General features: G+C 34.8%; 1 long non-coding RNA gene across 1 annotated transcript in view; it reads right to left on the minus strand.

The window, feature by feature from the left end:
- The window catches only part of LOC116548070, an 854,356-nt gene extending 845,467 nt beyond the window's left edge, over nt 1–8,889 (minus strand). Inside the window, exon 1 of the long non-coding RNA XR_004267297.1 lies at nt 8,862–8,889. This is a non-coding gene — a long non-coding RNA (uncharacterized LOC116548070). The remainder of the gene's footprint in view (nt 1–8,861) is intronic.
- Nucleotides 8,890–27,397: the final 18,508 nt, after the last annotated feature.

Consider the following 27,397-nt stretch of genomic DNA (forward strand, 5'->3'; position numbering starts at 1 on the left):
ATATATATATATATATATATATATATATTGTGTGTGTGTGTATATATAGAGAGCTAAATAGTATTCCATTGTGTATATATATTTCTAGTGTGTGTATATATACACACAATGGAATACTATTTGGCTATAAAAATAATGAAATCATGTCTTTTGCGGCAACATCGATGGAACTGGAAGCCATCATCTTAAATGAAACAACTCAGAAATAGAAAGTCAAATACTGTATGTTTTACCTTGTAAGTGAGAGCTAAATAGTGTGTATGCAAGGACATAGAGTGTGGAATTGTAGACTCTGGAGACTCAGAAGGGTGGGGATAAAAGGATAGTAGATGAGAATTTATCTAATGGGTACAATGTAAATTATTTGGGTGATTGATAGACTAAAGACCAAGACTTTACCACAATACAATATATTCATGTAACAAAATTGCACTTGTACATTTTTAATTCAAACAAGTTAAAAAGGAAAAACCTTTTCTAACCTCATATTTGAAATTAAATCTTCTTATTTTCTCTTCCCATGATACCCTGTAGATTTCCTTTCATTGCACTTATATCATTGGATGATTGCTTGAGTAATTATTTGAAAAATATTTCCCCCGTTAGTCTGAAAGCTTCACAAGGACAGAATTTCTGGCTATTTCTACATAACATAGTGTACTCGGCCTCTTGTCCAGTGTGCAAAGCGCTTTGCTCTGGACAGTGATAGCAAATTTTTTGAGGGATTTATTGGATCCTGTCTGCAAAACTGTAATCAAAAACTGGTTTATTGATAGATGCCTTATCCGGAAATAAACAGGAATTGAAAGAATATAGATATCTGGAAGATGAGTTTAAAGTTGCTAAATACAGGATCATCTGATATACTCAAACTTAACTGCATTCACATTACTGTCCCACCATGCTAAAAAATTCTCCAAAAATGCCTCTTTTTTCATTTGACACTGGGTCATAAGTTACCATGCTGGTACTATGCTGGATCGCCACACCAAATTTATCCCCTAAAGCCTACAGCAACTACATAGAAAACACTATAATTACAACCATTTTACTGCAGTTCCTGGTTAGATAACTTTTTGGATCCCGGAAGCAATGATTATTCATTTTGTAGTACTCATTGATGTCCTCCTTAGCTTATATGTAGCTACCAGGTAGAAATACACTTCCTTATATCCTAATCTTCCCATTATATTAATTGTTACTTGAATTTCATTTTCATTACTCATTTTCTCTCATTCATCCTCTCAGGGTAGAGATAGACAAGTTCATGTAGAGGCATGAGATGAGAACTAGCAAACATGGTCATCAGTAATGGTAATGACACAAGGTTAATTTTAAGTATTTCTATAACTACTGTTTTGTTTTAGCAGAAGAAGAAGCCTCTCCTTTTGTCTCAGACTTTGTTACCCTGATTTCCCTATGGAAAGACATATATTAAGGATATAATTTTAGTTCTTTTATTTATAAGTTAAGAAAAAATATGACAAGACAAAAAATTGCAAACCCATAGTTGTATGTATGTACTCTTACCCATAAATAACTCATCCATGAGCTGAGCAAATTTGGGTTGGACTTTATAAAAGTGCAAATGGAAACAACTCAAGGAAAAAGAAACTTGAGCTTTATGTGGATGAAAGTAGGGCATCTCTGGAAATCCACGGAAGAGTCTAACAATTAAACTTCTAGAAGCCAGGGATGGAGCCTAGAAGGCAAATCTTTCCGTTTCTCATTTTTATTCTTTGTGGAGGTTGGTTTATGTTTTTTCCACAAGTCAGAAAATATAGTTGCTGACAGCTGCAGAATATTATATCTTACAATTTCAGTGTTAATACAAAGAATCTTCTGGCTCTTTTTGGAGTCAAAAATCCATAGAAAAATGTTTACTGGATAGGTTGACCCAGATTTTTATACCAGAACAAATCAGCTGTAGGCAATGGGTGAGCTAATGTTGTGCTAAATGGAAGCTCCCATGTTAATCTTAGACATTTAGTAGGGGAATGGTTATTATCGTAGAAAAGACCAAGCCATTAACAAAAAGAATCATGTGCTCTAGTCAGCACATACTTCGTGTTAGTGCTGAGATCTGGGGTATATTATTTGGGAGACTTAATCTAAACAAATATGTGAGGCTACTAGTTCCATTACTTAAGAGTGTCCCAAAATCAGAAAATTTGAAGCAGATAACTATCAAATTGTCAAGCTAACATGCAAAACTGTGCTTTTTCTGTTAAATCAGATTTCTTTGGCTTTTCTTTCCCCAGGTTATGGCTAAGTTCTTAGCGTTTATTGACCGTGTGATAGCCCTCTTTAAAACCAACATCTTCTTTCTGCACTCATTTTTATTTTCTTTTTTAAACTTTTATTTTAGATACAGAGATATTTGTACAGGTTTCTGCATGGATATATTGCACTTAGGTAGGGAGCATAGTACCCAACAGGTAATTTTTTGACCCATTCCCGTTTTCTAGTTCCCTCTTTTGGAGTCCTCAGTGTCTATTGTTCCCATATTTATGTCTGGGAGTGCTTATTGTTTATCTCTCACTTATAAAGGAGAATAGGTGATATTATTTTTATGTTTCGGCATTAATTCACCCAGGATTATGACCTGCAGTTGCATCCCTGTTGCTGCAAAGGACATGACTTCGTTCTTTTTCATGGCTGTGTAGTATTTCATGGTGTATATGTACCACATTTTCCTTATTCATTCCACTGTTTAAAGGCACCTAGGTTGATTCTATATATTTGATATTGTGAATAGCACGTAGTTGAATGTACAAGTGCATTTTTTTTTTGGTATAATGATTGATTTTCCTTTGGGTATATAACAAGTAATGAGATTACTGTGTCAAATGATAGCTTTGTTTTAATTTTTTTGAGAAATCTCTTAACTGCTTTCCACAGTGGTTGAAAAAAATTTACGTTTTCACCAATAGTACATGAGTGTTCTCTTTTCTCTGCAGCCTTACCAGTATCTATTGTTTTTTTTTTTTCTTTCTTTTTTAATGATAGTCATTCTAATTGGTATTTCATTATGGTTTTGATTTGCATTTCTTTGATGATTAGTGATGCTGAGCAGTTTTTATACATTTGTTGTCCACTTGAATATCTTATTTTGAGAAGTATTTGCTCATGTCCTGATATGGTTTGGCTCTGTGTCCCCAACCAAATCTCATCTTATATCTTCCATAATTCCCATGTGTTGTTGGATGGACCCAGTGGGAGATGTCTGAATCTCAGAGGCAGGTTTTTACCCTGCTGTTTTCATGATAGTGAATCAGTCTCACAAGATCTGATTATTTTAAAAGCGGGAGTTTCTCGGTACAAGCTCTTCTCCCTGTCTGTTGCCGTCCCTATAAAACGTGACTTGCTCCTCCACGTGTTCTGCCATGATTGTAAGGCTTCCCCAGCTACATGGAACTGTAACTCCAATAGGTCCTTTTCCTGTGTAAATTGCAAGTCTCAGGTGTGCCTTTATCAGCAATGTGAAAATGAACTAATACAGTAAATTGATACCAGTAAATTAAGGTGCTGCTGAAAAGATACTCAAAAATGTGGAAGTGACTTTGAAACAGGTAACAGACAGAGGTTGGAACAGTGTGACGGGCTCAGAAGAAGACAAGAAATGTGGGAAAGTTTGGAACTTCCTTAGAGACTTGTTGAATGGGTTTGACAAAAATACTGATGGTGATATGAGCAATAAGCCCCAAGCTGAAGTAGGGAGTAGTCTCAGATGCAGATGAGAAGCTTGTTGGAAACTGTAGTAAATGTGATCCTCAGTGTATTTTAACAAAGAGACTGGTGGCATTCTGCTCCTACCATAGAGATTTATGGAACTTTGGACTTGAGAGAGATGATTTAGGGTAACTGGTAGAATAAGTCTGTAAGCAGCAAAGCATTCAAGAGGTAACTTGGGTTCTGTTAGAGCATTCACTTTTAAAAGAGAAACAGAGCATAAAACTTTGAAAAATTTGCAGCCTGACAATGCAATAGAAAAGAAAATTCCATTTTTTGAGGAGAAATTCAAGCCGGCTGCATAAATTTGCATAAATAACAAGGAACTGCATGCTAATCCCCAAGACAATGGGGAAAATGTTGTCAGGGCATATCAGAGACCTTTGCAGTAGCCCCTCCTATCACAGGCCTGCAGGTCTCGGAGGGAAAAGTGGTTTCATGGGCCAGGCCCAGGATCCTTATGCTGTGTACAGCCTAGGGACTTGGCATTCTATGTTCTAGCCACTCCAGCCATGGCTGATAGGAACCAACACAGAGCTCAGACTGTGGCTTTAGAGTTGCAAGCCACAAGCCTTGGCAACGTCCATGTGTTGTTGAGCCTGTGAGTGCACAGAAGTCAAGAACTGGGGTTTGGGAACCTCTGCCTAGATTTCAGATGTATGGAAACACCTGGATGCCCAGGCAGAAGTTTGCTGTAGGGGCAAGGTCCTCATGTAGAACCTTTGCTAGGGCAGTGCAGAAGTGAAATGTGGGGTTGGAGCCCACACAGAGTCCCCACTTGGGCATTGCTTAGTGGATCTGTGAGAAGAGGGCCACTGTCTTCTAGACTCCAGAAGGGTAGATCCACTGACAACTTGCATTGTGCACCTGGAAAAGCTGCAGACATTCAATGCTATCCTGTGAAGGTAGCCAGGAAGGAGGTTATACCCTGCAAACCCACAGTGGTAGAGCTTCCCAAGACCATGGAAACCCACCTCTTGTATCAGTGTGACCTGCAAGTGAGACATGGGGTCAAAGGAGATCATTTTGGAGCTCTAAGATTTGACTGCTCCTCTGGATTTAGAACTTATATGGGGCCTATAGCCCCTTTGTTTGGCCTGATTTCTCCCATTTGGAATGGCTGTGTGTACCCACTGCATGTACCTCCATTTTTCTAGGAAGTAACTTACTTGCTTTTGATTTTGCAGGCTCAATGGTGGAAGGAACTTCTATTGTATTGGATGATACTTTGGACTGTGGACAAAGTCCACATTCCAAAGTGTGAAGTAACTCAAATGCTGAGTTAATGCTGAAATGAGTTGAGACTTTGGGGGACTGTTGGGAAGTTACAATTGGTTTTGAAATGTGAAGATATGAGATTTAGGAGGGCAGGAATGGAGTGATATGGTTTGGCTCTGTGTCCCCACCCAAATCTCACCTTGTAGCTCTCATAATTCTCACATGTTGTGGTAGGTAACTGGTGGGAGATGATTGAGTCACGGGGGTGTGTCTTTCCTGTGCTGTTCTTGTGATAGTGAATGGGGCTCACAAGATCTGATGGTTTTGAAGACGGGAGTTTCTCTGCACAAACTCTCTCTTTGCCTGCCACCATCTAAGTAAGATTTGACTTGTTCCTCCTTGCCTTCTGCCATGATCGTGAGGTGTCCCAGTCACCTGGAACTATAAGTCCATTAAACCTCTTTCTTTTGCAATTTACCCAGTCTGGGGTATGTCTTTATTAGCAGTGTGAAAATGGAGTAATACATGTCTTTTGCTCATTTTTAATGAAATTATTTGTTTTTTGCTTATTGATGAAGTTCCTTATAGATTCCAGATAGTAGACCTTTGTCAGATGTATAGTTTGTGAATATTTTTTCCCATTCTGTAGATTGTCTGTTTACTCTATTGATAGTTTATTTTGTTGTACAGAGCTCTTTTGTTTAATTATGTCACACTTGTCAATTTTTTGATTTTATTGCAATTGGTTTTGGGGGCTTAGTGAAAAATTATTTGCCAAGACTGATGTCAATAGGGGTATTCCCTAGGTTTACTTCTGGGATTTTTATAGTTTGAGGTTTAATCTTTATTTAAATCTATAAATCCATCTGGAATTGATTTTTGGATATGGTGAAAAGTAAGAGTCCAGTTTTATTGCTCTACAATTGGCAAGCCAGTTTTCTCAGCACCATGTATTGAATAGGGAATCATTTCCCCATTGCTTTTTTTGTCAGCCTTATCAAAGATGGGATGGTTAAGTATTAGGATTTATTTCTGAGTCCTCTATTCTGTACCATTGGTCTAAGGGTCTGCTTTTGTATCAGTACTGTGCTGCTTTGGTTACAATAGCCTTACAGTATAGTTTGAAGTTGTGTAGTATGATGCCTTAGGCTTTGTTCTTTTTTCTTAGGATTGCTTTCTTTAATCCAGGATTTTTTGGCTCAATGTGAATTTTAGAGTAAATTTTTCTAATTCTGTGAAGAATGACATTGGTGATTTAACAGGAATATCACTGAGTGTATAAACCACTCTGGGCATTGCAGCAATTTAAATTTTATTGATTCTTTCAATCCATGAGCATGGGATGTCTTTTCTTCTAGTTGTGCCATTTCTGATAACTTTCAGCAGTGTTTTGTAGTTTTCCTTAGAGAGATCTCTCACCTCCTTAATTAGTTGTATTACTAGATATTTTATTTTCTTTGTGGCTATTGTAATGGAATTCTGTTATTAATTTGTCTCTCATCCTGGACATTGTTGGTGTATAGAAATCTCACTGGTGTTCATACATTGATTTTGTATCCTTAACCTTTGATAAAATTATTCCTTAGATCTAGTTGCCTTTTGGCAGAGTAGGATTCTTGTATAGTATCATGTTGTCAGCAAAAATAGATAGTTTGACCCCTCTTTTCACTATTTGGATGCACCCAAATTTATTTTCTGCACTCTTGATCCCACTTTGTCTGGAGAAACCCGCTACATACCACAGGTCCAGAAGATTTATCAAATTTTGTAGTTTCACAAAATTCATAAATGATAGCAAGAAAATAATTAGAAAAGTATGTTTTTAAATGCTTTTGTCTTCTTATAGTCATTATTTATAATAAATATTTGCCATACCATAAGCCTTCTACAGAAAATATTTTAAAATACAGTTTTAGACTTAATTATGGCTTCTCTATCAGTATAATTCTAAACTGGATTGACAGTTGGGATCATTGAAAGATTAGAGTAAATTGTGTATGTAGAAATTAAATCTGCAAAATGCTATCAAAAAGGTGATCATGTTGTTTTTTGGATGTAAGTATCTTTCAAAATTATTTGTTCAACTTATCATTTTATAGAAGCAGAATACGTTATCAAAACTGTGTACACTTTTCCCCACAGTTTATTTTTCTCTTCAGACTAATATGAACTTGACATTCAGTCAGATTTTTCATCTGCCAAACTTCCAATATTAATGTTTTCACTTGGGATAAAGCACATGGTTATACTTAAGATTTGAATTATGCATTGCCTTAAAACTTTGGATACTAGTTAGAACGTTTTTACTCAAAACAAAAAGTTATGCCAAAATGTCCTTCATACTTTATATTCTACCAATATAATTTGTTCATAGATCCGTGAATTTAAGAGGTACTCAAGTATAAAATATCTGTGACATTACTTATGGGTGATAGATTTTTTTTATAAGTACAAGAAGAAAATGGAAACAGGCATTCAATTCTACCATGTCATTGATATGTGAAAAAAATCTTCCAAGTAACCCCTTGGCCTCAAAAAGAAGTTTGGCAATTTAAAAATGTCTCCTTTTCTTGAATTAAGTCCTTATCACAATATTTATTGCAAACTTCTTTTGATTAAGACTCAACAAAATGAAAAATACAAACTGCACAAGTGTCAGATTGCAAACATGTTGTGCCACTTGGCACCTAGAAGTGACCTTATATGAAAATATCTGTGAGTGTTGTTGGGAAAGAAAAAAGTAGATGTTCAGGACAGAGTGAGAGTAAGGTCTGGACAACCAACCTGGGTCAAAACCTGGTTGAGAACTTCATTTCTAATATGAGGCTAAATGCGAATAAGAATAGTAGTTTAAGACTATTTCTTGTTTTGGAAGTTATGATATAAAGTATCTCGGAAAAATTTGAGTAATACACCTGCTATGTTGGGGAAAAGAATGAAACCACCAATTTTTAACCCTGTAGTGAAATAAAATGAAAGACTGCTATGAAAGATTATTTAGTTAACTTATCACCAGAAGTTTTTGGGTTACCCTAAACTCTTCAGATAAAACCCTGTTATAAACTTTTGGTATGGGCTTGGGAAATAAAGCCATGGAGCAAAGCAAAATTCATGCATTGAAAAAAATTTATAAATAACAACAGTTGCACACCTTGTATTAACAAATAGAATGCCAGTAAATTCTCAATGCAGGTATCTTACTTCATGTAGGCTGCTATAGCCAAACACCGTAAACTGAGTAGCTTACAAACAACATAAATGTACTTTTTACATTTCTGGAAGCTGGAAAGTCCAAGATCAAGATAATCGTAGATTCAGTGTCTGGTGAGGGCCGTCTTCCTCATAGATAGTGTTTTCTTGCTGTGTCTTAATGTGGTGGAAGATAACAGGAGTAGGGGGGAGTGGCTTTTTCAAGACCTTTTAAAAACATGGGCAGTAATGTATTTCATTAGGACTAGATCCTCATGCACTATTCACCTCCCAAAGGCCCTGCCTCCTAATGTCATCACCTTGGGATTAGACTATCAACATCTGCTTTTGGAGGGAATAGTTAGACCAAAGCAGCAGGAAAAAAATATATAAATTCCTTCATTGATTGCAAATGTATATAGAAAGATACAGTCATGTGCTGCATAATGACATTTCATTTAACAGTGAACCATACTTATGATGGTGGTTTCCTGAGATTGTACTACCCTATTTTTACTGTAGCTTTCCTATGTTTACATATATTTAAATACACAAAGCTTACCATTGTGTTATTGCTTCCTACAGTATTCACTACAGTCACACGCTCTACAGGTTTGTAGCCAAGGAACAATAGACTGTAGCATATAGCCTAGCTGTGTACTAGGCTGTGCCATCTAGGTACATGTAGGCACACTATAATGTCTGTACAATGATCAAATCACCCAGTGATGCATTTCTCACAGCATAACCCTTTTTTGCAATGCATAAATGTATGTATGTACTTGACACGTCATATACTTTTCATCCATTTCCAGAGTCCTTAAGTTGTTATTTTTCATAATTGTGTCATTTTACAGTCGTGCTATAGCAAGAGGATTTTTCGAACTTTTTACTTCATACTGAAGGTGCCCAATTTTTGATACTTTATATTTGAATTTCACTTGAAGGCAAGTAAGTAGGAGAAAATTGAGCATAATTTTAAAGTCTATACCTATAAAAATGAATGTCTCCTCACTGGTTAAATGGTACTTTTCGAAGAGGCAGCATTTTGTAGTGGAAAAAGCACAAATCAGTGGGACTAATTTTTAACATGTTGATTTAGTAGTTGTGTAATTTATAAAACAACTTAAATTTTCTGATTTAAACTTCCTCAATCACAACACTGAAATAGAACAAAGATATTTATACATGATTGTTGAAGTATCAAATTAAATAAAAATGCACAGTGGCATTCAAAACACATACATATATGTAATCATTTTTTCATTGTATATAAATAACATTATATATACATCATATTTCCTTTTTTTTTGCAAAAGAAAAATAAACATATTAGTACCTCAACATTTTGATTTTATATTATTGTTACTCTGTTCCTTTAAAAGGAAGCTTCATTAATGTGAATGTAGTAGTCATTTTGGCTAATTACAAATACTCCCTTTTCCTTTAGTGGTGCATAATAAACCTCTACTTCCTCAGACACCTTGATTATTTGCTGTGGCATGACTTGATTTGCCAAAGGAGAGGAGAGGGGAGTAAATATGATACTTAATTCCAAAGTTCAAAAAACTTGGCATGATTTGCCACATTCTATTTCTTCTGCCTTGATGATCTGGATGTACAATTCCATCTGAAACAGACTCTTCCGGCAACCTATAATGGAGATGAGTATTGAGCGAGAAATAAGCTTCTATTTTCCTAAACCAATGTAATTTTGTTCTTGCTAGTTAGTACAGCATACTTTAGCCTAGTCTGACTAATACAGTTTTTCTTTTTTTTTTTTAATATATATATTTTATTGCACTTTAGGTTTTGGGGTACATGGGAAGAATTTGCAGGATTGTTGTATAGGTACATACATGGAATTGTGGTTTGCTGCCTTCTTCCCCATCACCTATATCTGGCATTTCTCCCCATGTTATCCCTCCCCAACTCCCCACCCCCTGTTGATCCTCCCCTACTTCCCACCGAAAGACCCCAGTGTGTGATGCTCCCCTCCCTGTGTCCATGTGTTCTCATTGTTCAGCACCCACCTATGAGTGAGAACATGCAGTTGACTTTCTGTTCTTGTGTCAGTTTGCTGAGAATGATGGTTTCCAGGTTCATCCATGTCCCTACAAAGGACACGAACTCATTGTTTTTTATGGCTGCATAGTATTCCATGGTGTATATGTGCCACATTTTCCCTGTCCAGTCTATCATTGATAGGCATTTGGGGTGGTTCCAAGTCTTTGCTATTGTAAACAGTACTACAATGAACATTTGTGTGCATGTGTCCTTATAACAGAGCGATTAATAATCCTTTGGATATTTACCCTGTAATGGGATTGCTGGATCAAATGGAATTTCTTTTTCTAGGTCCTTGAGGAAGTACCACACTGTCTTCCAAAATGGTTGAACTAATTTACACTTCCAGTAACAGTATAAAAGTGTAATACAGTTTTTCAAAAGATAACATTTTTTGTGTGCATTATTTGATGTTATATATGTACAGTAATATGTTTTAAGTATTCATGTACCTCAAGTGGGATTTTAACTAAAATTGAAAAGTATGCAAAAGTTTTATAAAAAAATTTTTGAAACTCCAGTTAAAAAGCTTACGTTACCTTGCAGATGAATTTTACAATTAGAAAATAATGGTAAACGTAAACCAGTAGCTGAAAAATATCCAAGCTAAAAGTCATTAAAGTAGAATAAGCACTTGAAAATGAATATAGACTCAGATAAATGCGTATATTTAGTCGAATATTTCTGGAGGTACTTTGTCTAACTGGCAAATTCAGAAGCACAGAAATAAATGCAAGTAATTTGAGAGCTCTGCACTGGCATTTAAATACAAGAGAAAAAAATGTTAATAGGATAAGTACCAGAAAGGATTAAGTGAAGCTAAACACCAAAGAGGATTAGGTATTATCCTGCATTTACAGGGACCCAAGTTTCATGTGGCCAAATAGATAGGAAATAGAAAGCCATTGCAGCAAAATGGGATATTTTTTCTTTTTGCAATAAGATTATATTAAAATCAGTTTTATTATGACACATAACTAAACAAGTAACACAATACCTGAGCTTTTCTCTGGATAATCTAAAATGTAACATGCTTTTAAATATATTTTAGGGAAATTTTAAGGGTGCTTTTCCCCGCTAAATATTTATTTTTAGATATACACATGAATTTGAAGTTAATCAACAGATATCCTACTTTTGAAACCAATCATTCATACCTATACAGTGATTTAGAGCTTTTCTGGTATTGAAGACAAATATAACTGCAGAGATTTACAGTGTCTTACTTCATTTACTGTACATATAATTGCATTAAGGGAAAATGTAAAAAGTATGCATGTGTATTTGTATATGTATATATATCTCGTATATTAATGTATGTAGGTACATTTGCCAACATGAACATTTAATATTTAAATATCTCTGAAATTTAGACATCTTTTAAAATAGATGAAAAATCACTGCTGTAGTTGTCTTGGACTTTTTGCCATTCCCTACATGTGTAATAACTTGGTGGTTGTACTTGGTGACATCATTGGGAAATTGGAGTCTCATTATATCAGTCAACAAACTATTTAAAGTCTACGTAAGAAGGAATGAGAACCCTGGTATGAGAAGCTTCAACTGATATCTTCAATAGATCATAAATACACCAGCATTACAAATGTACAGAAGACCAGGCACGGTGGCTCAAGCCTGTAATCCCAAGGCTTTGGGAGGCTGAGGTGGGGTGAATCACGAGGTCAGGAGTTACAGACCATAGAGACCAGCACGGCCAATATGATGAAACCCTGTTTCCACTAAAAAATACAAAAATTAGCCGGACGTAGTAACGTGTGCATGTAGTCCCAGCTACTCCTGAGACTGAGGCAGGAGAATTGCTGGAACACGGGAGGCAGAGGTTGCAGTGAGCCAGGATCGTGCCACTGTACTCCAGGCTGGATGTCAGAGCAAGACTCTGTCTCAAGAAAAAAAAAGACAATAATGTACAGAATAGTTATTGGTGGCTTGGAAGAAAATGTTGGAGACCAGAGAAGAGTACTCTTAGGAAATATTGTATTACTAACTCTTGATGGTACAGTGACCAATGTTATCTTTTGTAATTTAGGGATAATTTTCCATCAAAAATAGATTCAGAAAAATTAGTGTTGGATACAAAGACAACCTAGGAATAAATGCACCAATTTATCTTGCTCGTATTTTCTTCTTTGTGCAGACATAAAAATGATACAGAACCTTAGAAACTATCACAGTAATTTTAACAACTAAAAATTCTTTCAATAGAATAAAATTTACAAATCATATAAAAACATTACTGTATACTAGTCAGCATTTTTTCTTTCCTAGTGTTGCTTAAATAGGTTTTAGCCTATAATTGATGACATTTGTGTTCCATGAAATATGCTAGCTTGTTGACTATGGTTTTCTAAATTTCAACTTGAGAGGCAAGTGATATTGGCATCTCTACTGGGAGTGTTATTCTAGCTGTTAACTATTCAGACCATTTTTCATGTAATTTCCAACTTTCAATCATTTCTTCTCAACATTAGCTTGTTTACTAAGGCTAAAAAAGAATTTAAGAGAAGAAATGATGTGACACGTAGCCGGATTCCTAAGTATAGCGAGTTGGTTAAAATTATTTACCTAGTTAAAACAGGAGTAGCAATACATTTTATTTATTAATATCTAACCACTATTCAGAAATGACACATACTTTATTGTACTGAAATATATATATATATATTTTTTTTGAGATGGAGTCTCACTCTGTAGCTCAAGCTGGAGTGCAGTGGCATGATCTCAGCCCACTGCAAACTCCGTGTCCTAGGCTCAAGCGATTCTGGTGCCTCAGCCTCCCAAGTAGCTGGGACTACAGGCACACAGCACCAAACCAGCTAATTTTTTGTATTTTAGTAGAGACAGGGTTTCACCATGTTGCCCAGGATGGTCCCGAACTCCTGAGCTCAGGTGATCCGCCCTCCTTGGCCTCTCAAAGTGCTGGGATTGCAGGCATAATTATTCTTATTTATTGAATAAGCATTTACTCAGTTTTTAATATGTGCCAAAAACTGTTTAAATGAGAATATATCTCCTTTTGGTGCTATTTATCTCATTAACCTGATACAGTGACCAATTATAGACTAAGAAAGAAAATATGGTGTTACTATATGTAGAATGACAACACAACCTGATTTACTAGATGTTCTCAGATTATGCCTGTTGTATCAGCACAACTATTAAAAGACATCCCTTTTCGCCATCCAAAGTGTCCCAATTTTTCCAAAACTTAGATGATTATATGAACTCTCTCTCTCTCTCTCTCTCTCTATATATATATATATATATATATATATATATATGATAATACTTTTTTTTAATTTCATTTTAGGTTTGGGGGTACCTGTGAAGAACATGCAATACTGTTGCATAGGTACACACATGGCAGTGTGATTTGCTGCCTTCCTCTCCTTCACCTATATCTGGCATTTCCCCCCATGCTATATCTCCCCACTTCCCCACCCCCCTCCCCCATTTCCCCCCAACAGACCCCAGTGTGTAGTGCTCCCCTCCCTGTGTTCTCATTGTTCAACACCCGCCTATGAGTGAGAACATGCGGTGTTTGATTTTCTGCTCTGGTGTCAGTTTGCTGAGAATGATGGTTTCCAGGTTCATCCATGTCCCTACAAAGGACACGAACTCATCATTTTTGATGGCTGCATAATATTCCATGGTGTATATGTACCACATTTTCCCTGTCCAGTTATTTTCAGAATAATTTTTATGAAGCATTACTCATAACATACCCTTGATGGTAATTAGTTGTTTCACTCTATGGTTGATCAGTAGAGGTCTATTTGTTCAGAAAAACTTGGTGCCATAGGTATATTCTCTCTAATATTAAATTTTATAAATCCTCTGTATTTTTACCAGTTCTTGACATACAGAAATCACTCAATAAATACTAAGTAAATAAATATATAAAATTCTGATTTTTCAGGTGCAATTCAGTTGTAAACTTTCTTAGAGATTGGGAAAAATCTAATTTTATAGTACCACTTCAGTATTGTGTTTTTGTGGATATCTAAAAACTACAAGCACAAACGCTAATCATTTTTTTACATCAATATATGTACATAAAGGAAAAGATGGTGGATAAGGAGTGTTCAAACACTGTTGCTATAATTCCATGGGCAGGTAAATGTTATGTTCAGCAAACAATCCATTATAAAATTTCAGTGTGAATAAAAGCATATTCTTAAGTGCTACAAGGAAAGCAGACCAGAAGCCTATAAAGATTCTTTCCATGGAGTTCTCACCAAGATAGTTTTATACCAACATTTTTAAAACTCAGGCCATATCAAATACTTTTTTCTGAGAATATATTATTATTGGAATCTTATACTCTAAAATATTTCAGCACATTTCTTAATTTAAAAAGTAATTAAAAAAATTTACTTTCAATTTCAGGTCCAACATGTGAAGGCTTAGAAGTCATCAATCCTGTCCTTGCTAAAATAAAAGTGTAAATAAAATGAAAATTAACAGCTTTTCTTGGATCTATTAAAAACATGACTTTGTAGGGAAAGCTATCACCCTCCATATGGAAAAATAGATGAATCCAAAGAGTCATGGCTGAGATCTTCGACAATTGTTAAGTTGGACTATATTAAAATTAAAATTTTCTACTCTGTGAAAAACTTAAATAATAAATTATTTGGAAAACACAAATATGTAAAACTATGTATCCAAAATATGCAAATAACTTTTAAAATTTAACAATGCAAAATCAAAAGAGACAATTAAGAAATGAGCAAAAAATCTGATCCTACACCTCACCAAAAATGATATACAGCTGTCATATAGGTATACAAAAACTACTTAATGTCATTTATTGTTAGGAAATTATAAATAAAAATGACAATGAGATATTACTACATACCTAGAAAATAGCAAAAATCTGAAAACTGACAATATCTACTACTGGTGAGTATCAGAAATATCAGCAACTCTTACTCATCGCTGGTAAAAATACAAAATGGTACAGGTACTTTGTAAGACATTTAACAATTGCATAATGCGTTTATGTGTATGATTTGAAAACTTATTTCCATGCAAAAAGCTACACATTCATTTTATAACAGTGTTTTTTACAATCTCCTAAAGCGGACAAACTAAGATGTCCTTTAATAGGTGAATGGATAAACAAACTGTGGTACATGCATACAATGTTATAGTAATCAGGGTATATTTAATGGTATGTTAAACAGTGTACGTGCTGAGTCCAGACACAAAAAGATATAAATGAATCTCAAATGTATATATCTAGGTGAAAGAAGCCAGTCTGAAAAAGATATACTATATAACTCCAAATACATGACATTCTGAAAAAGGCAAACTATACAGATGGTACACAGGAGGTGCCTCCTGTCGGAGGTGACAGGCGTTCAAAGCAGAAGGCTGAATAGGCTGAATACAGGGAGCTCAGGATTGTTATTATGATGTTGAAACTGTTATGCATGATACTGTAACAGTGTATATACAGAATTTTTTGTCTGTTACAGTCTATAGATCATTACAGCACACAAGTAAACCTTAGTGTATGTACATTTTAAAAATATATTTAGGAGCAAAGATTTGGAACCAACCGAAATGCCCAACGATGATAGACTAGACAGGGAAAATGTGGCACATATACACCATGGAATACTATGCAGCCATAAAAAACAATGAGTTTGTGTCCTTTGTAGGGGCATGGATGAACCTGGAAACCATCATTCTCAGCAAACTGACACAAGAACAGAAAATCAAACACCGCATGTTCTCACTCATAGGTGGGTGTTGAACAATGAGAACACATGGACACAGGGAGAGGAGCATCACACACTGAGGTCTGTGGGGGGGAACTAGGGGAGGGAGAGCTGGTGGGGGAGTTGGGGAGGAATGCCAGATACAGGTGAAGGGGAGGAAGGCAGCAAACCACACTGTTATGTATGTACCTATGCAACAATCCTGCATGTTCTTCACATGTACCCCAAAACCTAAAATGCAATAAAATATTTTAAAAATATATATATTTATTTAGGAATTCAGAAATCCCGTTTGGGAATGAAGAATTTGACACAAGAATCTCACTGTATTAAATACATGAAATGGCTCACTAAAGGGTTGCAGGAAAAGGTGCTAATCTAAGTAACTTTGGAAATAAACGGAGTGTATACATAATGACTATAGTTTAGTTGGAAAATTTGTTCTCCACGTGCATTCTCACTGTTTTAATGGGAGGTTACAGACAAGCAGGAGGAAGAGGCTAGAATTATACCTGCGGCAATAGATTAGAGTTGGAGTCATCAGCATGAACTCATGTTTACCTTAATCTAGATATGATTTTCATATAGAATTATTTATAGCTATGTGTATGTTAGTTGCAAACACTTAGAGACGATGACACTTCAGTAGCAACTGGCATACATAGTCCCCAGGACTTGGTTTCTAATACCATTCTCTAACAAAATTACCAGAGGCCTGGATGTCCTCTAGTGACAGAAAATGAAGATGTCCACACACAAGTGCTCCACTTCCATGACAGAGCATGTTAAAAAGATAGAGGAGACAAATGAAAGCGTTCCCAATGGTTAAGTTGGAATAATTGGAGCAAGAAAATAAACAAAATAGCACTGGATTATAACTCAACTTAAAAAATAAAAATAATTATCTATACGTACTAACATAAATTATTGAATAAGTAACGTGTGAGAATGGACAAATCTCTGGTGCAGAAAAATTAAAAATCTTTTTTGTAGATTCCTCACACTTAGGGAGAAATTCTGAAACAAACATGGCAAAAATGTTCCAATTTCATAGAGTTATTCTTGCAAAAACCAAATATTAATCTGTCTTCAGGATAAGAAATAGTGTTGGGTTATTTCTGCTACATACCATCTTTTTCTTCCACCCATTGCCGCCCCCACCACCCCACTAACAACTGCTGATTTTCAGGAGCAAGTATTTTTTGGTATCCTCCTGGGAGGTTTGTCCTTGATCTGGAATCTTCTTATAATTGGATAAATAATGTATAGAGTTTAATGTCCCTTCTGAAATGAATTGAGATTCCACCTATTTATGGATAGACCAAAATTAGAATTTGTTTGTTTCCTCTTCCTTACCTTGCTCTTGAGTTAACTGGAGTATTTGGCTGTCTTTCTCTTTTTTCCCCCGATCTTTTCTTTCCTGGTTTTACTCTTTGTTAAACAAGATTTCAGAATAATTACAAGCCTGTTGTTTTATTTCCATCTTACCAATCCAGGCATTTGGTTGCAAGAGTTGCAGAACTGACCTCAGAAAGATCTTCTGTTTCTGATTTTAAGACTGCATAATTCCTCAGTGTCCTTTGGAAAATATTTATTCTAACCTTTCATCTTTGACATTCTCAAAAGATTCCATGATCACCAACGTATTAACCAAACAAAAATTGAATTAATAACAAGAATATAAGCTCAACAGTAAGAAACTTCTATCATGTGAATTTGTGAATCAGTTTTCTCAAACAAAAATAGTTTTTATCACTGCAAGAGTCGCATTTTGCAATAAGCCAATTCTGAAGAAAGGAAGGTATGCTGAGTACACATACCTTGTCCTGTGATTCACTTAACGCTATCTCATTTCCATGTCTATTGCTCAACTGTCACAAGCTGCTACCTGTTCTCTGTGGATCTGTGTTCTTTCTTGGTGTATTCAGCTAGTTCTCTGTCTCCTACATCATTCAGTATTTATCCTAACAACTTTGACAATTTATATTACTCTACCTCTGTGTTTTCAAAACCTGCAAGGCTAGTCATTTGGTAAAAGGATAAAGAGCACCATGTCTTTCCTTGTCAATAAAACACAAAACAAACAAACAACAAAAAAGCTGAGTATTTGCTGATGTCTTTCCTAAGTATCTTTGTGGTCCTAGTTTTAAAGTCTTTGATCTTGGTTTACACATCTATAAAATAAAAAATTAGACTTAGTGATAATTAAAATTATTTCCTGCTCCACATTTCTATAACTCCATTTAAAATATTACTTCAAGATAAATTTTATAAATTATCATTATTGTCTTCGATTGTTTGCATCTTTTAAATGAAGAAAGTCACAGGAAAGAGATCTATTTTAAAAAACAATCATTCCTAATAAAAATCTATAAAGTCTTGACCATTCTAAAACAAACTTGCTTTTACTGTCTTAGATTTATTTCCTGAAGGGGAAAGCAGAGAATGTATTAAAACTTATCTTAAAATTATAATCTCCCTTAGGACATACTTCTTCCCCTTTCATCATTTTTTTTACCAGAAAAATTGATTTTTTCATTTACATGCCTGATTCAGACTCTAGTTTTGCATATTGTTGAGTCTGCAAATAATGTCTATTCTCATCTATGATTTTTCTAATGTCAGGTTAGAAGTTTATACATTCGTGCAATAGATTTTATTTGTTTTCTTGATATAGACAATGCAGGAAATTCTGCATTGTTTGAAGAAATAAGCTGATTTGACAAGACTCAAATGCTTTGGTAAATAAAGATATCCTCAAATTAGAAAATTCTAGATCGTTTGCTTTCAAACATTTTTTAAAAAAAAAATATTTTATTGCACTTTAGGTTCTGGGGTACATGTGCAGAACATGCAGGATTGTTGCATAGATACATGTATGACAATGTGGTTTGCTGCATCCATTCCCGTGACCTATATCTGGCATTTCTCCCCATGTTATCCCTCCCCAACTCCCTACCCCACCACTATCCCTTCCATAGTCCCCCCGTTAGACCCCAGTGCGTGATGATCCCCTCTCTGTGTCCATGTGTTCTCATTGCTCAACACACGCCTATGAGTGAGAACATGCAGGGTTTGATTTTCTGTTCTTGTGTCCGTTTGCTGAGAATGACAGTTTCCAGATTCATCCATGTCCCTACAAAGGACATGAACTCGTTGTTTTTTATGGCTGCATAGTATTCCATGGTGTGTACGTGCCACATTTTCCTTCTCCAGTCTATTATTGATGGGCATTTGGGTTGGTTCCAGGTCTTTGCTATTGTAAACAGTGCCACAATAAACATACGCGTGCAAGTGTCTTTATAGTAGAACGATTTATAATCCTTTGGATATATACCCAGTAATGGGATTGCTGGGTCACATGAAATTTCTATTTCTAGGTCCTTGAGGAAGCGCCACACTGTCTTCCACAGTGGTTGAACTAATTTACACTCCCATCAACAGTGTAAAAGTGTTCCTATTTCTCTACATCATCTCCAGCATCTGTTGTCTCCAGATTTTATAATGATCACCATTCTAACTGGCGTGAGATGGTATCTCAATGTGGTCATGTTTTATAAGAAGATTGAGGAACTGACCTAGAACACAGGAAGTTACGGAGACATAATGAATATGCAATGTGGTACTTTAAATTGGACCCTGGTCTTGAAAAAAGACATCAGTTGAAAAACCAGTGGAATGCAGGTGATGGCAATATACCAAGAATAGTTGCTTCGGCTATGACAGTTTTACTACGGTTATGAAAGATAACAACCTTTGAGAAAATTGAGGCATGTCAGGCATATGGGAACTGTTTGTACTATCTGCAACACTTTTGTAAATTTAAAAACATTCTAAAATGAAAGTTTACCTAAATATTGTCAGGATTAGAATTGATTTTTTGTGGTATTTTAAATATTTTACCACAGTATAAAGACTTTGTAGTGACTGGATTCAGTTGGGTTTAAATATGCAATCAAACCTTATATTATAAAACCTTGTACAATAATATTGTAGTTAAAAAAAAAGATGTTTCAATAGATAAGTTTCACCCTACATAAATCACTTTTTCCTAATTTGAATACAAAAAAAACGTTTTAAAAGAAACCCGACCATTTTCTATTTTAAAGATGTACAGCGATTGCTATAGACAAAAATAATACTTCCAGCAAATGTATATTCTAATAGAATAATTTTGTATTTACTTTAAAAATTTCCATTGATTAATATTTAAATGAACTTCATTTGTAAAAAACATATTGTCACAATTTTCCATTAGATTTTGCAAGTTTGTGATGGAAAAATTTGTCAAAATTCAATCAAGAAAGTGAATAAACTGTCAAAATTAAGCTAACTGAATTGTGCTTATTTTTTAAATAATCCACATAAGTAGACAAATGTATCATGTTGAATTAATGATATTAACATTTTCATAATATACAATTTTATAATTATAAGTTATTTTTAAAAGATATATTAATTGCAATTACCAAAAATTTTTGTTGGTAATTAAATTTATTGATAGTGTATTATTCTGGTAGAAAAGCACCAACCAGTGTGGCGACAACTATTTTAGTTGTTAAATACTCAGTCAAATAACACTTTCCATTTCTTACTTAATGGTGTAAGAAATATATTCCAAATATCATTGAGAAATCAATTTCTTTTTTGTAATGACAAATACATACAACTGGATGGAAGTACAGATGTTTATATATCTCATCGTACATTATTTGCTAGATTATACTTCTGTAAGGAAACGCAAAAAGGTCACTTTTTTGAAATATCAAAGAAACTACGTGTCATAAATTATATTCTTAATAGCACTTTTTTTCTCTGATAAAAACTGGGTTAGTTTAATCATTTTAGTCATTGATAAGGTATTGTATTTGGGAACCAAAGGAGAAGAAAAACAGTATGTATTAGTCTGTTTTCATGCTGCTGATAAAAACATATCCAAGACTGGGCAATTTTCAAAAGAAAGAGAGGTATAATGCACTTACAGCTCTACATGGCTGGAGAGGCCTCACAATCTTGGTGGAAGGCAAGGAGGAGCACATCATGTCTCACATGGATGGCAACAGGCAAAGAGAGAGCTTGTACAGGGACTCCCATTTTTAAAAGCATCAGATTCATGAGACTCATTCACTATCATGAGAACAGCACAGGAAAAACCTGTTCCCATAATTCACTCATCTCCCACCAGGTTTCTCCTTCAACACATGGGAATTGTGGGAGTTACAATTCAAAATGAGATTTGGGTTGGGACACAGCCAAACCAAATCACAGTGGTAAGCTTATAGATATAGTACCACATGTAAAATACATGCACTACATCATCATTCACTGCAGAATTCACTAAAAGTCTGTTTAATCAAGGCCATTTTATTTAAGAAAAATTATCTTAAATAATATAGATCTTGAAATTCATGAAATGCTTTGATATGAGAAGTATCTGTAGCACATAGGACTACACTGGGTAGTTCTTGCTAAAGTTCCTAAGAGTTGTCAAATATAAAGTTGAGATTTTATTTTCCATAATGTGTGTCAGAAATTTGCTGACATTCACGTGGCCATTACTAGACACCATTTATCAGATAGTGGCAAAAAATATAAAATAAATTCCGTTGAATTTAAGATAAAGTTTTAAAAAAAGATATATATATATATATATATATATATAAAGCAAATGTCATGGAGAGAATATTTTTGAAAACAAATATTTGGGAATGTTTCTATCATTATTTAATTTTCTTCCAGAAATGCTATCACTTGTAAATGTTCTTTGTTCACATACAACATTAAAAAGAGATTTCCTACCAGTTTAAAATTCTTTCAAAATAAGAATGTCACTGGATTCTGGATGCATTTGGTAAATATAATAGTGAGAAGAAATAGTGGATGAATGTCAGGGAAGATGAAAAAGTATGCCTGAATTTTGAATAAAATCTTTAAATAATTGGAGCATAGTTTTAAAAATCACAAGAATGAAAAGGCAAACTTTTGAATAAGAGATAATATTTGTAAATGACATATCTGATAAAAGGATAGTAACTAGAATATATAAAGAACTCTTACAGTTCAACAACCATAAAACAAACAACCTGATTGAAAAATGGCTGTATGGCCAGGCATGATGACTCATACCTGTAATCCCAAAACTTTGGAAGGCCAAAGTGGGAGGATCACTTGAGGCCGGGAGTTTGAGATCAGCTTGGGCAACACAAGGAGATCTACAAAAAAGTTTTGCAAGTAGCCAAATATGATGACACATGCCTGTAGCCCTTATTACTTCAGAGGCTGAGATGGGAGGGTCACTTGAGCCCAGGGGTTCAAGGTTGCAGTGAGCTGTAGTCACACCACTGCACTCCAGCCTGGATGATGGAATGAGATCCCATCTCTTAAAAAAAATAATATTTTGTTAAATGGGTGAAACAGTTGAATAGACATTTCTTCAAAGAAGAGATACAAAATAACCAATTAACACATGAGAATATGCTCAACATCACCACATGCTAGGGAAATGCAAAGCAAAATCACAATGAGATTCTACTTCACAATATATCATACTATCAAAAATAATAAAGATAAATAACATGTTTTGGTTGTGATGTGGAAAAATTGGAGCCCTTGTATACTGTTGGTTGGAATGTAAAATGCTAGAGCTTCCGTGTAAAACCGTATGGTAGTTCCCCAAAAATTAAAAATAGAGTAAAATAAAATTTACAATGGAATTTCACATTTTTAATTATGGGTATATACTCCCAAAATTGAAAGGGGGTTCTTGAAAAGATATTTGTATGCCCATGTTTATAATAGTGTTATTCATCACAGCGAAAAAGTAGAAGCAACACAAATATCCACTCACTTATGAGTGGACACAGTGTGGCATATGCATACAATGGACAATTATTAGGCCTTTAAACACAAAGGCAATTACGACAAAAGCAATGAAAAGAATAAATCCTGAGAACATTATGCTAAATCAAATTAGCCTTTCAGAAAAAGAGAAAGTTTGAATTATTCCACTTATATGAGGTATGTAGAATAGTCAAATTTCTAAGTACAGAGTAGAATGATGATTGCAAGGACCTGGGTATAGGGGAAAAAAGGAGTTGTTTAGTAAGTACTGTTTCAGTTTTTGCAGGATGAAAAGAGACCTGGAGATCGGTTGCACAATAATTTGAATGTACTCAATGCTACTGAGATGTACACTCAAAAATAATTAAGATAGTAAATTTTGTTATGTCTATTTTACTATAATTAAAAAAGAATTAGTTTATAATTCTCTCATCAAAACTATAATTTTCTGAAGTGTTTTTTTTCAGCTCAGAGAGTCAGTATAATCAAATATGGAAAGAGACAATTTAGAGTTAGGCTTCTAAATTGCTTTATGATTGCATGTTTATTGAAAATTCTTTTTTTTAAATGAAGTATACACACAATTTCCTCTTTAACATGTGATTAATGCTATATTTTAGTGAAAAAAGTTATTTATAAACTGTAAAATACTTAAAATATCTATTTCTATTTTTGTTTTGTTATATACTATATATATACAATATATCATATATGTATTTATATTTTTGTTTGGTTACATATTCTATATAACAGATTATCATATAATTGTCTTAATACATGTATAGAAATACATGTTCATTTATATACATCTACTAAAGCTTCACCTTTAATATTACAGAATCATGGTATTAAAAATGTTAGGATCACATTATCAAGAACACAGAAAGTAATTTCACACTGAAGTTTGTTACATAAGCACTCATATCTTACATGTAAAGATGCAAAGTCATGATTGTCTTGCCATCTCTAGGGTCAGTGTGAAACTCGGCTTTGAGAACTTTCTGGTGGGTCTGCTATTTTTGGCTAACACCTAACTGTTTTAATACGAGGCCGTGATTCATTTCTGTTAAATTTATTTATTTTGACTTTCAGAAATAAAAGTTGGGTATCCCTTATCTAAAATGTCTGGGACAATAATTGTTCAGATTTCAATATTTTGCAAGATTTTAAGTATTTGCATGTATGTAATGAGATATCTTGGATATGGGACCCAAGTCCAAATATTCAATTCATTTATGTTTAATATATACTTCATACACATAACCTTAAGATAATTTTATACAATAATTTTTAATAATTCCGTGCATGTGACACAGTTATGACTGAGCTGTTACACTGGTAAAGTGTGGAATTTTCCACTGTGGCATCATGTTGGTGTTCAGAAACTTTCAGATTTTTGGATCACTTCAGATTTTGAATTTTTGGATTAGGAGTGCTCTACCTGTATATGAAAATTACACAGGTTAGGTTAATTTCTTTTTTTTTTTTTTTTTTTTTTTTTTTTTTTTTTTTTTTGAGACGGAGTTTCACTCGTGTTACCCAGGCTGGAGTGCAATGGCGCGATCTCGGCTCACTGCAACCTCCGCCTCCTGGGTTCAGGCAATTCTCCTGCCTCAGCCTCCTGAGTAGCTGGGATTACAGGCACGCACCACCATGCCCAGCTAATTTTTTGTATTTTTAGTAGAGACGGGGTTTCACCATGTTGACCAGGATAGTCTCGATCTCTTGACCTCGTGATCCACCCGCCTCGGCCTCCCAAAGTGCTGGGATTACAGGCTTGAGCCACTGCGCCCGGCCAGGTTAATTTCAAAGTAAAATCATAGCCAATAATTTCAGTTGGCCGACAGTCCTACCTAGTACTTTAGTGGTACTTTAGTCCTGCTAAATTTCCTTAACCATTCTTCTACTCCCTTTGATGACTTTTTAATACCTTCCTCTTCTCTCTGAAAACCACTGAAACTTCTCATTTTCAAGCTCGGATAATGTTTTACTGAGAAAATCTAACCAATCAAAAAAGAATTTACATAAGCTCCCATCAAAACATGTACCAAAACATGTAGCTACACATAGACTGAGGTACTCTATCTTTCCTCCTATTATTACATAAAAAAATCTGTACTGCTGTTAAAGAGGCCAAGGAAGGCAGATCACGAGGCCAGGAGAGCGAGACCATCCTGGCTAATATGGTGAAACCTCGTTTCTACTAAATATACAAAAAATTAGCCAGATGTGGTGGTACATGCCTATAGTCCCAGCTACTCGGGAGGCTGAGGCAGGAAAATCACTTGAACCCGGGAGACAGAGTTTACAGTGATCCGAAACTGTGCCACTGCACTCGTCTGGGTGAGAGAGCAAGACTCCATCTCAAAAATAAATAAATAAATAAAAAATAAATAAAAAGCCTACTCCTCTCTGGTGCTAGATTTCTTAGTGAGCCAAGAACATTACTCTAGCAATATTCCCTTCTCTTTGATGCCATAATATTTTTTCTTGTCTGTTGAATCAATCCCATCGACATAAGAATATACCATCTTAAAAGCAAATAAACAAACAAAACTATCTTTCATGTTTACTTTCCTCCCCATCTAATATCCTATTCCACTGCTCTCTGATAAGAAAATGCCCTAACACGAATGTTTATACACACTCTCTCTAATTCTTCCTTATTTCTTTATAGAATCCATGGCAATTAAACTTTCACCTCTGAAACTCTAGCAAAAAAGTTCTGATCAAAATCAACAACCACCTCCTAATTGCCAAAATATAAGGACCTCAGTCTTCACTTTAATTCAACCATTAGCAGTGGATCACTCCCTTTTCCTTGAAACATTTCCTTCATCTGACTTTAAGGAATATTCTCCTAAATTTACCTTCTTACTCTTCTTTGTTAACTCTTCTGTTTTTACCCCCATTCCATTAACGTTGGGGTACTCCAGGCCATGTTTCTTGATCTTCTTGCCTATTTCTACCCAGTCCCTTAATTGTTTCATCTAGTTTTATTAGATGGAATTCAATTTATACAATGGCAACTTCCAAATTTATATCTTCAGCCCAGAACATGCTCCTAAACTCCAATTTCATATATACAACTACTTACCCAATATTTCTAGTTACTTATATGATAGGCAGTTTCAACTTAACGTCTTTCCAGAATCAAATCCTAATATCCTCGGGGATGTTACTCAACAAATGCCTTCTTCACCCAGCTGCTCAAAGTTGGGCAGGAATTCTTGGATTTTCTTGTTACCTTCCTCACCACGTCTAAGCTTCCAGAAAAGCTTATTGGGGCTACCATAGAAATAGATCCAGTGTGCCTACTTCTCATTTTCAGTTGTAAAGATGAACACCTGTCAAGTCACATTCCAATGTGGCTTCTATTCTTTCACCTGGTATTTTCCATTTGGCTCAGAAGTAATCTATTATCCTTTATCTGCCCTCTACAGTCAATTCAGAACACAGCAGTCAGCAGTTTGCTTTAAAATATGCTATAGTATACTACTTACCTATTTGGAATCCTCTGATATGTCCCTATATCATACAGATTAAAAACTAAAGTTCCTGGAACACTCTATTAGTCCTTACCTGATTGCTCTTCTCCATATGTCTGATGTTATCTTCCACAAATCCTTTCCTTACTCTCTCCTTGTCAGAGACCGCTGTACCTTGGCTTTTATTGTCTGGAATCTTTCCCCAGAGAGCTCCTTGTCTTGTTCTCTCCCCTTCTTCAGGTATGCTCTCAAATGTCACTTTACACATAATGTCTTCCCTGACCACTATATTTAACCAGGAACGCTATATGCATCTCTCTCTCTCTCTTTGTTTCATTCTTTATTTTTCTTCACAGTGCTTATTTTTACTTGATTTTCTCATATACTTTACTTTTATCCCCGTTGTGTCTATTTCAAAAATGTAAGCTTTATCGGGATAGATATTTCTCTGTCCCTTGTTATATCCATAGTGCCCAGCAAATTATGCATTGTGGTTATTCAATAAAATATTTGTTAAATAATGAGTAAAAGTATTGAAATAAATGATTAAAATGTTCTACTTTTTAATACACTAAAATACATTCTTTTTTTCTCTAGTAGTTTCTGGCCAAATAAGAAGTTATACATTATTGACTGCCTTGATAAGTGTAAAGAAATTTGATTAATTGGGAGTGGCTAGGACTATTTTAATTTGTAAAATTCTCTATTACTGAAAAGTTTAAATTGCCACCAGGGCTGATCATTAGACAAGAAAATAACTGGAGAGCTAGGCATTGTTTTTTAAATGTTGTTAGGCACCATTTTCAAATGGAAAAATTCAGTCACTTTTATGGTTGCAGCAATTTAACATTCAAACTTCAAATGCAAAATTTAAAATTACAATGTTCATAATGTGTGTTTTAATCTCAAGCTCATATCCTCATTTCATACTGTATATACTATGGTGATTTATTTTCAGTCATTTGACATCAGGCAGCTATATATGTTGAATAAAGAACAGAAAACATAAATACTGTTTCCAGTATTCGCTTTGCAAATCCTTTTGATAATAGCTGAAGGTATTAGATATTTACAGTTATAGCTGTGAATAAATAATATGTATGGTGTGTTTAAAAA

The sequence above is a fragment of the Sapajus apella genome, unplaced genomic scaffold (assembly GCF_009761245.1).
Source record: "Sapajus apella isolate SASKATOON/1434 unplaced genomic scaffold, GSC_monkey_1.0 scaffold5, whole genome shotgun sequence".
NCBI lineage: Eukaryota > Metazoa > Chordata > Mammalia > Primates > Cebidae > Sapajus > Sapajus apella.